At 40.0% G+C, this 17224-nt stretch overlaps 1 protein-coding gene across 8 annotated transcripts in view; it reads right to left on the reverse strand.

Annotated features, from left to right (window-relative positions):
- Positions 1–17224, reverse strand: part of FRMD6 (FERM domain containing 6) — a 264333-nt gene that overhangs the window by 42816 nt on the left and 204293 nt on the right. The window lies entirely within an intron of this gene.

Here is a 17224-nt window from a genome sequence, read left to right on the forward strand (position 1 = left end):
GATATTAAAATCTTTTCAAGAAATTACAAGCTATGATTAAATGCAACTTATTTAAATTCAAACCATTAAGTGATATTAATCCCAGTAAAATTATTTAAATCTACACTTCAAATTGAGCTACTCATACAATTTTCCATTTCTAATTAAACCAATTAAAGGGGGTTTATTTCTACTGACCTACTTTCTAGAATTTAAAAAACAAACTAGGGAAAAATATCTTCTGAAATGGGGATGCTTCCAGAGCTTCATTAAAACAATTTTAAAATTCCATGAGTACAATTTTTATTTACTAGTTTGCTTATGGTTCAATAGTACAGTATAAAAAAGGACTAGAAGAGGATTATAAAGAAAATTTAATAAAAGCAGAGTTAAGAAGCAGTGCTGCTTCATTGTTGCTTTTCTGCTTTGAGGATAGCAAACTAGCAAAGCCTTGAAAGAGAGACAGTATTAAGATTTACTTTACCCAAGCCTGCATTAAAGCTGATTAAAAGGTTCCACTGAAATAGCAAAATTCCCATATCTCTAATATGCTTCAGTATAAAATTTAAAGTTAGACAGTCCTAGGGGAAAGACTTAAGACTAAATGTATACCAATTTTAACCACAGAATTAAGCCTTTGAGCCATTGGCTGCTTATTCTGCATCCTAAGTCCCAAAGCCGTCCCAGGGGGGCACATTTCCTACTCCAGGGCAGCCCTTGTGTTCAGTAATCTAGGGATAGATTATCTATGAAGAGCAAACCACGTTATAATCCCATATTTCCCAAACAACAAAAGAACAGCTAACACGGTGATCAAACCCCATCCTGCCATCTTTGTTGTTGTTCAGTCGCTAAGTCATGTCTGACTCTGTGACCCCAAGGACTGCAGAACATCAGGCCTCCATGTCCTCTACTATCTCCAGGAGTTTGCTTAAGTTCATGTCTGTTAAGTCAGTGATGCTATCTAACCATCTCATCTTCTGCCACCCTTTTCTCATTTTGCCTTCAGTCTTTCCCAGCATCAGGGTCTTTTCCAGTGAGTTGGCTCGTCATATCAGGTGGCCAAAGTGTTGGAGCTTCAGCTTTAGCATCAGTACTTCCAATGAATGGTTAGGGTTGATCTCCTTTAGGGCTGACTGATTTGATCTCCCTGAAGTCCAAGGGCCTCTAAAGAGTCTTCTCCAGCACTACAATTCGAAAGCATCAATTCTTCGGTGCTCAGCCTTTTCTATGGTCCAACTCTCACAACCATACATGACTTTTGGAAAGACCATAGCTTTGACTATACAGACCTTTGTTAGCAAAGTGATGTCTTTGCTTTTTAATATGCTATTTAGGTTTGTCCCAGCTTTCTTTCCAAGAAGCAAGCGTCTTCTAATTTCATTGCATAATCACTGTCCACAGTGATTTTGGAACCCAAGGAAAGAGAATCTGTCACTGCGTCCACTTTCTCCCCTTCTATTTGCCATGAAGTGATGGGACTGGATGCCATGATCTCTGTTTTTTGAATGTTGAGTTTTAAGCCGGCTTTTTCACTCTCCTCTTTCACCCTCATCAAGAGGCTCTTTAGTTTCTTTTCACTTTCTGCCATTAGAGTCATGTCATCTGCATATCTCAGGTTGTTAATGTTTCTCCTGACATCTTTATGAATACCCAAGTTTCAAATTACTTGTTGATTTCCCTACTCAAACTTTAAACCCACATTATTTTAAGTTTCTTACTTCCTGATAAGCCCATTAATTATAAAGTTACTTCGTTTCTTTTCAAGAATCAGGAAGCTCACATGTGGTATGCACATTCAATACTGATTTTCAGTTTTAAGAAACTACTGGATATAGCCTTTAAAACTGTGTCACCTTGGAATAAAAGTATGCACTTTACTTCAATATAATGTATCAGTTGGTTTGTCAGTTGTGATGAAGATCTCATAGTCTTACCAGAGGTTAACAACAGGGAAAGTGGGTACCATGGGTACAGAGGAACACTGTCCCGTATATCTAAAATGCACTGTCCCGTATATCTAAAAGCATTCTAAAGTTAAAAAGTTTATTTAAAAAACCCTAGGTCACCAGAAATTTCCTCCTCATACAACAGGTATAGTCTCACTTTGAATGAAGTCAAAGGAAGATCCTTAATTCTGAGACTGTCACCCTAAAAAAAGTTAGGTGGTAATTTGATAAGAAAATGACTATAATGTCAGCATGGTTACTAGGCATATTTCAACAGTCAATAAGGCATCTTTATTACCTAACAAAAATAATGCAAATAGTATCTTGAAAAGCTGGGTGGCAGACAGCCCTGTCTTTTAATTTAATCACTACATATTCATGAAACTCAAATTATATACACAGCATTGTGGTATTTACTTGGCATAAAGCAGAACACACAAACAATAGAAGATGTGCCCCCTACTCCCATGAATTCACCATCAAGTTAGGGATATAACAGGGCCAGGACACTTAGGATGATGATATTATGTCCCTCCTTCCCATGAGCACACAGACACAGATGGACACTTCCGGGAAGACATAACAGATGACAGCATTAGGTGTATGAATACTGTGGCTAACATCACTTTGGAATAAAAAGTACACAGTCTTTTACTCAATGTTTTCCTAAAAGTGATATCAAAATGGCTTTGCTGTTGTTGTTCATTTATTCATTCATTCATTCATTCAGCATATACAGCTACTATGTGCCAGGTGTTGCTGTAAGTGCTGAACACACAGCAATGAATAGAACAAATATTCAACTCTAATGGAGACAGACAATATATAATGTAGATAGTGACATGTACTGTGAAGAAAAATAAATTCAGAGTAGGTGAGAGAGCTGATGAAGATACTGTGGTCATGTGGATGCTATTTCATACAGGGTACTCAGGGGAGGCATTTCTGATAAGCATTTCTGATATTTGAGCAGATTTAAGAATTAAGAGAGCGATATAATTTATTTCCTTTCTTCTTTCCTTCTTTCTTTTCTTCCTTCCTTTCCTCTCTCCCTTCTTCCCCCCATCCAACCCAGGGAAATTTTTTCCAAATAGAGGGGACAATAAGTGCCAAGGCTCACTGACGCTTCAGAAAAGGTAAAATAGCAATAAAAACTATAGCTAACATTGACTACATACTTGTCGTGTTTAGTTGCTAAGTCATGTTTGACTCTTTTGTGCCCCATGGACTATAGCCCTGCAGGCTCCTCTGTCCATGGGATTTCCTAGGCAAGAATACTGGAGTGGGTTGCCATTTCCTTCTTCAGGGGATCTTCCCAACCCAGGGATTAAACCTGCCTCTCCTGTATCAGCAGGTAGATTCTCTACCACTGAGCTAAATGCTGATGTTAAGTATTCATGGTACATTAAAGAAAACCAACAGCTCTTTGCCGTGCTTTCAGTGAAGAGGTAGATAGGATCTATTTCCCTCTTCTCTTGAATCTGAGCTGGCCCTCTGACTAGCTCATGCTCAAAGTTCTGCCTCAGTAGTGGATAACTCAGTAGCTTGTAGTTGTTATTATTATTTTTTGGTCTAGCTCCTCTATTCAGATCTTCTTAGAGGAGGATCACTAGTCTGTGAGAGTGTGAGTGTGTGTGTGTGTGTGTGTATGTTTAATTTTCAATGGCAGGTACATAAGTATACACTAATTAAAAGTGGCTTGACTGGTTTACTGCACACATGTCCTTGGACAAGGAAGATTATACAGCAGGGGTTCTTAACCTTGGCACTATTGACATTATGGGGCCAAATACTCTGTGTCGTCAGGGGCTGTCCTGTGCACTGCAGGATGTTCAATGTTCATCTCTGATCTCTGCCCACTAGATACAGGGAGAATCCCCCTCAACTCCCAGTAGTGACAACCCAAAATATCACCGGACATTGCCAAATATCAACTTGGGGGCAAAATTACCCATTGCTGAGAACCAATCATTGAGAACAAGGAACCTAATCTGCTGAGTCACAACAGGCTGTTCTTACCATCCAGTTAATTTTTAAGCAGTGAAAGAAAAATGTTAGTCAGTCATGTCTGACTCTTTTGTGACCCCATGGACTGTAGCCCACCAGGTTCCTCTGTCCATGCGATTTCCCAGGCAAGAATACCGGAGTGGGCTGCCATTCCCTACTTCAGGGGATCTTCCCAACCCAGGGATCAAACCCAGATTTCCTGCATTGCAGGCAGTTCTTTGCCAGTTGAGCCACCAGGGAATCAAACTCCTACCAAACATACATTTGCCAACTAAATGTCAGCAACTTAGTTTCAAACTTAGAAATCTGGCTTTAACCTTAAAGTTAAATTTTTCAACAGCCACTAGCTTCATAACAGTTTTGAAATTTAGCCTTCTTGAAACTTCCAAGTTTTAACGCAGTGTATTGCCAAACTTCTCATGTAAGTAGAAGTTATTACCAGGTACTTGTTGTTGGAAAGTCCTATAGTTTAATCCCAGTACCTAGAAATATAAAAACTGACCTGGAAATAAATGATACCTGATTATCAATTTGTCTGTACACTCTGTATTATGAGGACTTCTTAAGTAAGGTCATTTGCTTCTAAGAGTCATTCTGGAATCACAGAGTTCTTTTCCTCACTTAATTTGAAGAGTAAGTAAACTGAACATTTTCTACTTCATGCCCTCTTTTGCAATTACTGCTTTATCTAAAAAGAAAGTAGCTGATATTTATCAACTATCCAGAGCCAAACCCTCTAGAAAGAACATCAGATACTCTGATGCTGTCTCTTTCCCACCTCTAACCACTGTTTCGGCAGATAAATGCTGCTGCTGCTGCTAAGTCACTTCAGTTGTGTCCGACTCTGTGCGACCCCATAGACGGCAGCCCACCAGGCTTCCCCGTCCCTGGGATTCTCCAGGCAAGAACAGTGGAGTGGGTTGCCATTTCCTTCTCCAATGCATGAAAGTGAAAAAAGTGACAGAGAAGTCACTCAGTCGTGCCCAACTCTTCGCGACCCCATGGACTGCAGCCTACCAGGCTCCTCCATCCATGGGATTCTCCAGGCAAGAGTACTGGAGTGGGGTGCCATTGCCTTCTCCTCCCATATGACTGAGCCTCAAATGTTTAGAGACAATATGGGCAGAATACTGGTTAAGGAGATAGACTTAACCTCCCCAATCAGTCAAACCTAAATTCTATCTATAATCTACAATATGAGCTATATGACCTTGGGCAAGGAACCTAATCTCTGAGCCTGACTCTTCATCAGTAAAATATGTACTACTGGCCTGCTTGGATTATTGGTCAGATTAAACAACATAATGAATACAAAGCACTAGATATCAGCTTGTTGGGGGGATACTCACTAAAATAACAGCCATGAGTTGCCAGCTCATGAGAAGATGTGTCTACAAATGAGTGACAAAAATACATATCACCTAGAGAGCTAAAATTTAGAGCCAAATGCAGCATCAGAGCTAAACCTTGGAATGTCTACTTTGGGGTGGGGAAGTTAAGTGTATTGTTGGTTGTAAATGGGACAGCTGCATTACATAAGGTGATAACTCCTTTGATATTTAATATATTGAAAAAGAAAATGTATGTATGCGTGTATAAGTTCAAATGCGTGCTGGCTGACCAAAGGACAGGATGTAAAAAACATCTGTTTCCATCTGTTTGGTACCGTCTCTCGACTGGGGAGTACCCCTCTTCCATCCCAGATATTTCCAGCGGAGCTATCAGACACAGTGTACACTCTTCTGTGGGAGAGTGAAGAGATGATATAGGCAGGGATGTGACTCAAGGCTGGTCTAACAGACGGCATCACTCTTCAGTCACAGAGCCTGGTCTAAAGGGTGAACATGTAACCTAAGCAAGACCAGAATTCCTCCACGAAATCTGTAATACACATGGAGAAGGCTGCACCTCCTTCTGGATTGCTGTTTGTGAGAATGATATGACCCTAGAGCTGCTGGCAATCATCTTTATGTGGTAAGAACTTTCCTGAAGAAGAAAGTCATCACAGAGGAAAGAGAAGCTCAGAAAGCATTCTGATTACATCACTTGAACTTCTATGTCTAGCAATGTCTGAAGCCACAAACTATCCCAAGGAATTCCCATATGTAAAGCTAATAAACTATCCTTTCTCTTCAGCTAATTCTGCCCCCTTGCAACTAAATGAGTCCTTTATAATACAGTCCATTCAATCAAGCTGACTTACTGCTTGATATATTCATTCATTAATTCACTGAATGCCTACTATCACTGGTTACTTGTACCAATATTTACTTGAAAAAGACATTGCCCTAAGTTTTAAAGTTTTTCTCGATTCTAAAACAAAGGAGATGGAGAAGGAAATGGCAGCCCACTCCAGTGTTCTTGCCTGGAGAATCCCAGGGACGAGGGAGCCTGGTGGGCTGCAGTCTATGGGGTCGCACAGAGTCGGACACGACTGAAGTGACTTAGCAGCAGCAGCAGCAACAGCCATGAAATTAAAAGATGCTCGCTGCTAGGAAGAAAAGGTACGATCAAACTAGACAGCATATTAAAAAGCCAGAGACATTGCTTTGCCAACAAATATCCGTCTAGTCAAAGCTATGGTTTTTCCAGTAGTCATGTATGGATGTGAGAGTTGGACTATAAAGAAAGCTGAAGAATTGATGCTTTTGAACTGTGGTGTTGGAGAAGACTCTTGAGAGTCCCTTGGACTGCAAGGAGATCCAACCAGTCCATCCTAAAGGAAATCAGTCCTAAATATTCATTGGAAGGACTGATGCTGAAGCTGAAACTCCAATCCTTTGGCCACCTAATGTGAAGAGCTGACTCATTTGAAAAGACCCTGATGCTGGGAAAGATTGAGGGCGAGAGGAGAAGGGGACGATGGAGGATGAGATGGTTGGATGGCATCACCGACTCACAGACATGAGTTTGAGCAAGCTCCAGGAGTGGGTGATGGACAGAGAAGCCTGGCGTGCTGCAGTTCATGGGGTTGCAAAGAGTCAAACACAGTTGAGTGACTGAACTGAATGTATCACATTTACTATGTTTTAACCAGTCTAAAATGTATAATTCACTGCGATTAATTACATACAGTGTTGTGCCACCATCACCACTGTCTGCTCCCAAAACTTTTTTGTTACCCCAAACAGAAACACTAACCATTAAACCCCAGGTACCTGTAACTCCCAATTCCTGGTCACCTCTAATCTACTTTCAGTGTCAGAATTTACCTTTTCCTAGCACCTCATAGATACTAAGTCAAAGAATGTGTATCCTTTTGTGTCTGGCCTCTTTTACTTAGCATAGTTGTTAAAGTTCATGCATGTTGTAGCCTGTGTCAGTACTTCATTCCCTTTAATGGCTCTGTAATATTCCATTATGTGAATAGACCCCGTTTTATTTGTCCATTCATCAGCGTATGGACATCTGAGTTGCTTTTTTTTTTTGGCTATGATAAGCAGTGCTGCCGAGAACATTTCATGTACAAATTTTTGTGTGGACATACGTTTCCATTTCTCAGTTATACGCATAGAAGTGGAATTACTGAGTCATATGATAGCTATATGTAGCTTTCTGAAGAACTTTGGGACTTTTTTCCACAGAGGCTGTACCGGCTGTACTGTCTTACCTTCCCACCAGCAAAGCATGAAGGTTCTGATTTCTCCATGTCCTCACCAACAGTTGTTATTTGTTTATAGATACCCTGGTAGGTCTGAAGTATCTCATTTTGTGATTTTGATTTATATTTCCCTTATGCTAATGATACTGAACATCTCTTCATGTGGATATTGACCATTTGTCTATCTTTTTTTGAAAAATGTTTGTTCAAATCCTTTGCTCGTTTTTTTTTTGTCTTTTTGTTGTTGAGTTGTAGGGTTTTTTAAAAATATATATACTAAATACTAGACCCTTATCAGAAAAAAAAATAAAACAAAGGAGAATATTCACCATTAATAGAGAAGACAAAAGGTGGAAAAATAGATCTGAATAAATGAAAAGCTTAGGTGACTGAATTGCTGTTCAGATACCACCACTCTCTAAGAGCACTACATAGAGCAAGTGCTTTATGGGTATAATGCACACATTGCTTTAAGGCAAACAGAGTATACAGGACAATTAATTCATAATAATAATTTTCAGCAACAAAAGAATATCTCAGCTTGAATACTAACTTGTGGGTGAATAGTTCTCTCTTATTAAAGGCCACTATGTGTTTTCAAAGAACCTCTTGATGAAAGTGAAAGAGGACAGTGAAAAAGCTGGCTTAAAACTCAACATTCAAAAAAATAAGATCATGGCAACCGGTCCCATCACTTCAAGGGGAATAGATGGAGAAACAGTGGAAACAGGGTCAGACTTTATTTTCTTGGGCTCCAAAATCACTGCAGTTGGTGACTGCAGCCATGAAATTAAAAGACATTTGCTCCTTGGAAGAAAAGCTGTGACCAGCCTAGACAGCATATTAAAAAGCAGAGACATTACTTTGCCAACAAAGGTCCATCTAGTCAAAGCTATGATTTTTCCAGCAGTCATGTATGGATGTGAGAGTTGGATCATAAAGAAAGCTGAGTGATGAAGAATTGATGCTTTTGAACTGTGGTGTTGGAGCCTCTTGAGAGTCCTTTGGACTGCAAGAAAATCCAACCAGTCAATACTAAAGGAAATCAACCCTTAATATTCATTGGAAGGACTGATGCTGAAGCCGAAGGCTTTGGCCACCTGATGCAAAGAACTGACTCACTGGAAAAGACCCTAATGGTGGGAAAGATTGAAGACAGGAGGAGAAGGGGATGACAGAGGACGAGATGGTTGGATGACATCATCAGATCAATGGACCTGAGTTTGGGCAAGCTCTGGGAGATGGTGAAGGACGGGGAAGTCTTGCCTTCTACAGTCCATCGGGTCGCAAAGAGAAGGACCTGACTTAGAGACCGAACAACAAAAACAACACACCATATAAGTAGCTGTGTATGAAATGTAGTTATTGTAATATACAGTTATTTTATATAAAGTGTGAAAATATGTAAACGCATGCATGTATCTATTTTAAATATGTAAGTATACGTATTTCTTGTTTAGTCACTAAGTTGTATTCAACTTTTTGAGACCCCATGAACTGTAGCCTGCGAGGCTCCTCTGTCCATGGGACTTTCTCAGGCAAGAATACCGGAGGGGGTTGCCATTTCCTTCTCCAGGGGATCTTCCCAATCCAGAATCAAACCCATATCTTTTGTTTCTCCTGCTTGGCAGGCTGATTCTTTACCACTGAGCCACCTGGGAAACCATATTATTTTTATATAAATAGCATGTGTATGTAAATATGTATGTATAATACAAGCAACAACTACACTTGAAAATATTTATTGAATCAATGGAAAGTTTAGGTTAGGAAAGAAGCAATATAATGTGCTGCTTAAGCTTGGCCCATGGAGCCTGACTGCTCCAATTTGGACGCCAGCCCTGACACCTGCCACCGCCCCTGGGCAAGACTCTTTACTTCCTCATGTCAATTTTTCTCACTTCTGAAATGGAACTGCTGTGGACATTATTAACTGGGTTACTCCTTTATTATGAGGTAACATCCTGATTTCCTATTACAGAAAACAAGCGGAATAATTGCTTTTTGGTAATGTGTGTTGGTCATTATCTATTCTGTCATTAATCATATCTTGAGTTCTACAAAAAAATCAGTATTTCTCTCCTATTAGTAGCTAATAGATTATTTCATTTTTGTATTTAACCAATGAGATTTGCTGTATCTTGGGGCTGGGAATGGAAAAGAACCTTCCAATTGAAGTAGATGTGAATTGGTGCCAAGTACCACTCATCATACTTTACTGAATAAAATTATATGGCTAGTCTTTGGCTATAGAAAAGGGAGAATATAGGAAAGATAGGCAAAGAAGCCTTGGATTGCAATAAGGAAAAAAATAAGTAAAATTATGTACTCGTAAGCTGCAGTTAGCACTGTAAATTACTGCAACCAGCATGAGTTCGTAGTAAGAAGCATAAAAATGTTCATACCCTTCGATCGAGTAAGCCAACTTGAAAAATGTATAAGGAGGAAATAACTGAACCAAAGCACCACACTTGATCAAAAGCACTCAGGGAACCATTATCTATCAGAGTAAAACCTGGAAAAAAAATCTAAATAGTCTAACAACAGCAATGGATTAGTAAATTATGGTATATCTAAAATAGTATCAATAATAAAAAACTGCATTTACTGAGCACAATCCCCTCAAATCACAAATACCAACTACAGCCGAAAATTACCCTGTTTCACTATATATATAGTTCTGTTCATAGAACTGAACTTTCAGGAATAAAGAACTTAAAAAAAAAAAAGTCTCTAAATCCAAGAGGCGGGGGTGGGGGAGATTAAAAAAAAAGATGACAAGTATCACAAGCAATCAGTCAACGAACAATCATAATCCAACTGGATTTGAGTCCAAAGCACTTCATTAACGTTTACAACTTTTTGCCTCTCACACCATTTCTAAACTCTGGCCTTTAGAGACTTTAAAATCTCTTTGAAGTGTTGAAATTAACAGAGTAGAAACAATAGAGAGAAATACAATTGTATTTCAGGTTAAATGCTAAACTGAGCAGCAAAATAAAGATTGCGGGATTTGAGAAAAGGCTGAGAACTGAGGGAAGCGTAGCATCCAGGCCAGTTTCATGGAGGGAAGGGAAATGATCTGTATGCAGCAGAGACAAGAAAGAATTAAGGGTGGAGAACACAGTTAAGACCCTGGGTGGGGAGGGGAGGTAGGAGACAAGCCTGGGCTCCCTGGAAGGCCTGATGGATGAAATCAGGTCATGGAACACTCATCCTAAGACACTTTCTTCAGTACCCTGAGGGGCTTCTGAGTCATGGGAACATCACACAGTGGGTCATTTTTTTCAAAGTTGTCCTCTAGCTCTGGCAATGGTTTTGCACTCTGTGGTATTCAGAACGCTAGGCTTTTGAATTTCTCCTTCTTTAGCATTATTTTTCGCTATGACCATACTCATTTTATCCATTCAATTACAGACGCAAAGCAAAGGACAATGGTAATAGTGATGTTAGGGGAAATGAAACTCCCACTTTTTTAAAACCACGTGAGAGTAAAAACATATTTCTGCAAAGCACCATTCTGGTATACTCTCCTTATACAGAACAGTTATATGCATAATTCTTTTAATCAGTAATTACAATGGCTTCCCTCTGGAGTTCATAAAAGAAGTAATGCAGATCTTTAGAGTTATTTTAAATATTTTTAAAAGTCTAATAAAATTGGCATATGTACCCATGGTGATATCTTAAGGGAAATTAAAAGATCATTCACTTAAGTAACTTTATTATTTGGTTCAGTTCAGTCGCTCAGTTGTGTCCAACTCTGCGACCCCATGACTTGCAGCACGCCAAGCCTCCCTGTCCATCACCAACTCCCGGAGTTCACTCAGACTCACGTCCATCGAGTCCGTGATGCCATCCAGCCATCTCATCCTCGGTTGTCCCCTTCTCCTCCTGCCCCCAATCCCTCCCAGCATCAGAGTCTTTTCCAATGAGTCAACTCTTCACATGAGGTGGCCAAAGTACTGGAGTTTCAGCTTTAGCATCATTCCCTCCAAAGAAATCCCAGGGCTGATCTCCTTCAGAATGGACTGGTTCAATCTCCTTGCAGTCCAAGGGACTCTCAAGAGTCTTCTCCAACACCACAGTTCAAAAGCATCAATTCTTTGGCGCTCAGCCTTCTTCACAGTCCAACTCTCACATCCATACATGACCACTGGAAAAACCATAGCCTTGACTAGATGGACCTTAGTTGGCAAAGTAATGTCTCTGCTTTTGAATATACTGTCTAGTTTGGTCATAACTTTTCTTCCAAGGAGTACGTGTCTTTTAATTTTATGGCTGCAGTCACCATCTGCAGTGATTTTGGAGCCCCCAAAAATAAAGTCTGACACTGTTTCCACTGTCTCCCCATCTATTTCCCATGAAGTGATGGGACCGGATGCCATGATCTTCGTTTTCTGAATGTTGAGCTTTAAGCCAGCTTTTTCGCTCTCCTCTTTCGTTTTCATCAAGAGGCTTTTTAGCGCCTCTTCACTTTGTGCCATAAGGGTGGTGTCATCTGCATATCTGAGGTTATTGATATTTCTCCCAGCAATCTTGATTCCAGCTTGTGTTTCTTCCAGTCCAGCGTTTCTCATGATGTACTCTGCATAGAAGTCAAATAAGCAGGGTGACAATATACAGCCTTGACGTACTCCTTTTCCTATTTGGAACCAGTCTGTTGTTCCATGTCCAGTTCTAACTGTTGCTTCCTGACCTGCATACAGATTTTTCAAGAGGCAGGTTAGGTGGTCTGGTATTTCCATCTCTTTCAGAATTTTCCAAGGTTTATTGTGATCCACACAATCAAAGGCTCTGGCATAGTCAATAAAGCAGAAATAGATGTTTTTTGGAACTCTCTTGCTTTGTCCATGATCCAGCGGATGTTGGCAATTTGATCTCTGGTTCCTCTGCCTTTTCTAAAACCAGCTTAAACATCAGGGAGTTCACAGTTCACGTATTGCTGAAGCCTGGCTTGGAGAATTTTGAGCATTACTGTACTAGCATGTGAGATGAGTGCAATTGTGCGGTAGTTTGAGCATTCTTTGGCATTGCCTTTCTTTGGAATTGGAATGAAAACTGACCTTTTCCAGTCCTGTGGCCACTGCTGAGTTTTCCAAATTTGCTGGCATATTGAGTGTAGCACTTTCATAAAATCATCTTTCAGGATTTGAAACAGCTCACAGGGCAAACTTTATTATTAGGTTGGTACTAAAGTAATTGTGGTTTTGAACAAGGAATTTTAAATCATTATAACTAGGCTCAAACACACCTTGATTAATCAAAATAGGAACCATTACAAACAACACATTTTTTTGCCAGGGAGAAATAGGTTTGTTTATTCCTGAAGCATAAAAATCCATACTTCAGGATTCAATGAACTCTTGGAAAGCATTTTCTGCCTCCTGCTGGTTATGGAAGCGTTTTCCCTGCAAAAAGTTGTTGAGATGCTTGAAGAAGTGGTATCAGTTGGCGAGAGGTTATGGCAGATGAGGCAAAACTTTGTAGCCCAATTCATTGAAGTGCTGGTCGCGTGGCGTGTGGTTCAGCACTGTCATGCAGAAGAATCGGGCCCTTTTTGCTGGCCGGCTGCGGGTGTTGCAGTTTTCGGTGCATCACATCAATTTGCTGAGCATGTTTCTCAGACGTGATCATTTCACCGGGATTCAGAAAGCTGTAATGGATGAGACCGGCAGCAGACTGCCAGTGACCATGACCGTTTTGGGTGCAAGTTTGGCTTTGGGAAGTGCTTTGGAGCTTCGACTCGGACTAACCACTGAGCTGGTGCTTGCCAGTTGTCATATAAAATCCACTTTTCATTGCACATCACAATTCAATCAAGAAATGGTTTGCTGTTTCATAGAATAAGAGACGACACTCCAGAGCGACCCTTTTTTTTTTTTTGGTCAGGTCACGAGGCACTACTTGTTGAGCTTTTTCATCTTTCCAATTTGCTTCAAATGCCAAATGACTGTGGGATAGTCAACACTGAATTCTTTGGCAACTTCTCACGTAGTTGTAAGAGGATTAGCTTCAATGATGGCTCTCAGTTGGTTGTTGTTACTTTGCAATGACTAGCCATTGTGCTCCTCATCTTCAAGGCTCTCATCTCCCTTGCAAAACTTCTTGAGCCACCACCACTGCATTGTTCATTCGTTAGCAGTTCCTGGGCCAAATGTGTTGTTGATGTTGCGAGTTGTCTCTGCCGCTTTACACCCCAGTTTGAAGCTGAATAAAAAAATTGCTTGAATTTGCTTTTTGTCTAACATCATTTCTACAGTCTGATAGAATACAAACAGCAAGTAATACGTCATTAGCAAAAAAACATAAAGCAAGAAATGTGCATTCAAATGATGTATAACATAACCACATGTATTTAAGAATCTATTCCAATATCATATGGCAAAGTTCAACAGTGAAAAAACACAATTACTTTTGCATCAACCTAATATCATTTTAAGTGCTTATTTTGACAGCACAATTAGTTTTACCTGCCACATTAAAAAAAAAAAAAAGAAAGAAAACAAAGGACTGAAATTTATTTTGATAGACAGTTTTTCCAAACCTAAAGCCCAGGAAGGTGGGAGAGAGGAAGGATAACAAGTAATCCTCAGTGGCTGAAACACTGGGATAGATTTAGTCATTATATATACATTTAAAAAATAAACTTAGTAAGAAAAAAAAAGACCTTCCTTCTGTCTAGTCTCATTCTAGTCATGTTACCTCCTCTGTCATACCTCCTCACTGTGTTCTAATCTAGATTTCCAAATGTCTCGTCTCATTCTTTAAATCTATCACCCCCGCAAAGCTGCCAGAGTGAACCTCATTAAACTGCACTTGCATATCACACCCAGCTCACAGACTTCGGCTCTACAGCAACTCCACAGGACAGCATCTGAACTCTGAGGCACAGCCATCTTCTATCATCAGGTCCCCCTCTTTCCCAGTGTGACTGCTCAAGTTTTATACTGTCAAAATTCTTTTCCTTATGGTTCCCTGAGCAAGTCTTGCTCTCTTATTTCCATGCTTTTGACTGCGGTGTTTCCTTGCCTATTATTTCATCCACTTCCAAAAGAACAAAAGCAAAGCATTTTCGTTCTCCCTGGAAAACTCAAGACACGGCTCTGCGAAGCACATCTCCACATCAGCAGGCAGCTGAGGAGAGTTTCTCCTGTATTTCTAATCACCTTTGTACTTGCTGGTGAGTCTGTCTCCCAAAGAGTACTGGGAGAATCTGCTAGCATCTCTATGTTTCTAATGCCTATGGTAGTCCTGGGTCTGTAATGAGCACCCAGGAAAGGTGCCCTTCCCTGGTGGCTCAGACGGTAAAGAATCTGCCTGCAATGCAGCAGACTCAAGTTCGATCCCTGGGTCAGGAAGATCCCCTGGAGAAAGGAATGGCAACCCACTCCAGTATTCTTGCCTGGAGAATCCCATGGACAGAGGAGCCTGGTGGGTTACAGTCCCTGGGGTCGCAAAGAGTCGGACATGATTGAGCGACTAACACTATTACACTACTAAGGTGTGTTGAGTAAATTATTTAGAAATTCACCAAAAATGTGAATGAATTCCCTAGCAATTAAGATTAAAATTAGGTTCTTTAAGGAGAACCCACCCCAGCAAAGGGAGTCAATACTAGTTACAGCTTCTTGAATATTTTCTCTATGTTAATTACAGGTGAAAGGGGGCACCTTTTTTTTCTTGTCTTTAAATTTAGTGAACAAACATAATGTCAGTACTGTCAACAAAGTAGTTTTGGGGAAAGTCTCCATGTATATCAGGGTAAGCCAACTCGTGTGAAAGCAAACATATATAAAGATACATCGGTTGGGATGCACTAAGTTGCAAGCATCCAAGATACCTAAATTGAACTTGGACTCTGGAGCCACACTGCCTGGATTGGACTGTTTATTAGCTGTATGATCTTGGACCAGTCCCTTCACCTCTCCACATCTCAGCTTCCATATCTACAGAATAGAAATAATAACTGTATCTACTTTAAAGGATGCCATAAGGCATATGGCAGGCCCTATATGAGAGTTAACTACTGATAATTAAACTAGTTAAATGACATAAGGGGAATTTATAAAAACTAAAGTAACTTAAAGCTTAGAAGTAGGATGGGTAAGCTTGTGGGTGATTTGATATGGTAGCTTGATATGTCATCCAGGGCCTCGTTTCTTCTTGGTACCTTGGAATAACTCCACGTTAAGGCTGGCGTCTCAGAGTAGTTTAATCAACCAGAATGCAGAGGCAAACAAGAGTACTGATACTCAATCTGACTGGATGTTTTGGGTTACAAGCTCTCTATCACTGGACAGAGGGGCATGGACTCCGCAGATTAGCTGAGGCCTCCCAAGGCCCACTTCCAGAGCCAGAGGTGGGAGCAACTTCCCCTGAAGTGCATGGACATCAAAACAAAAACACGGATACCTTTAGGAAGTTGGGAGACGAGGGGAAATGCTAGATAAGCAACCAAGAAGAAGAAAAAAGGCAACGGTGAAAATTCATGAATTTCAAACCACATAAACTTTTATTTTTTCATAGTCATCTGTATTCAAAAGTCATATCAGGTTTAGCAACCAGGCGCAAAAATTCCTTTCAACCAAGATGAATTTTTAGCATGACACAGCCAACAAAAAGTGCTGTTCTCAGGGAAAATCCCTCAACTTAGAAGCATCTGCTTCTAATTTCCACAATGAAATCGTTGATTCCTTCATTCATGGGGCTTGCACTCAATTCCCTCTGACACAGGAACTGCAGTTTTCTAGATAATAATTTTGCTGTGAAATTCTCATTATCTGGTTGAGATGTTTAAAGAATGAATTAAGTGTTTGGGAAGTTGCTAGCTTTCTTATAACACTGGAAAATGATTTTACATGTCATGAAATGGAACTTAATAACAAGAACCAAATAAACATACAAACTAGGAATGTAAAAGTCCATTGGCAGAATAGGAAAATAAAAAGTACAGTACACAAAAACAATTCAGCAGCAAACAATCAACTACAGCTATACAGTAGCAAGTATAAATCCCCAGAACAGCGTTGAACAAAAAAAGCCAACTTGCAAAAGACTATATATGCTATGATACTTTTCTATGAAGAGAAAGTTCAAAAGCAGACAACCAATCATTCACTTAGGAATACGTGTGTGTGCGTGCGTGCGTGTGTGTGTGTGTGTGTGTGTGTGTTAAGACTATAAAGAAAGGCAAAGGAACAATTAACTTTAAAATTGCAATAGTGGTCCTGAGGGATGTAAGAGGCTGGGGTAGGGAATGTCTTCAGAAACAGGCAGGGACTGCCAAGGTCTACAGAAAGTCTTTTTCTTAAGCTTAGAAGTAAATACAATGGTGTTCTTTCATAACTATTATGGCTTAAAATGCACAGAGAACTTATAAACACTCTACTATGTATATTTCACAATTTAGCAAAGTTAAATAAGTCAGAGGTACTGATGTTAAAATGTTGTGAATAACCACGTACTACTGATTAAACTTTAAAAAGATATGTAACAGCAAGTTATACAAGCGTTAAGTCAGAACTCAGGTAGTCACCAACCAACAATGCATCCTGAAAGGTATTTAGGATGAAAAAACAGAAGGAGGCATTCCCTGTTTTAGATAAACAAACTCATAGAGAGTTAGATGCATATCTCGGGAAGAATTTCAATGACCCCAGATTCTTGTATCTTCTCACAAAGGCAC

This window comes from Capra hircus, chromosome 10 (assembly GCF_001704415.2).
Source record: "Capra hircus breed San Clemente chromosome 10, ASM170441v1, whole genome shotgun sequence".
Classification (NCBI taxonomy): Eukaryota; Metazoa; Chordata; class Mammalia; order Artiodactyla; family Bovidae; genus Capra; species Capra hircus.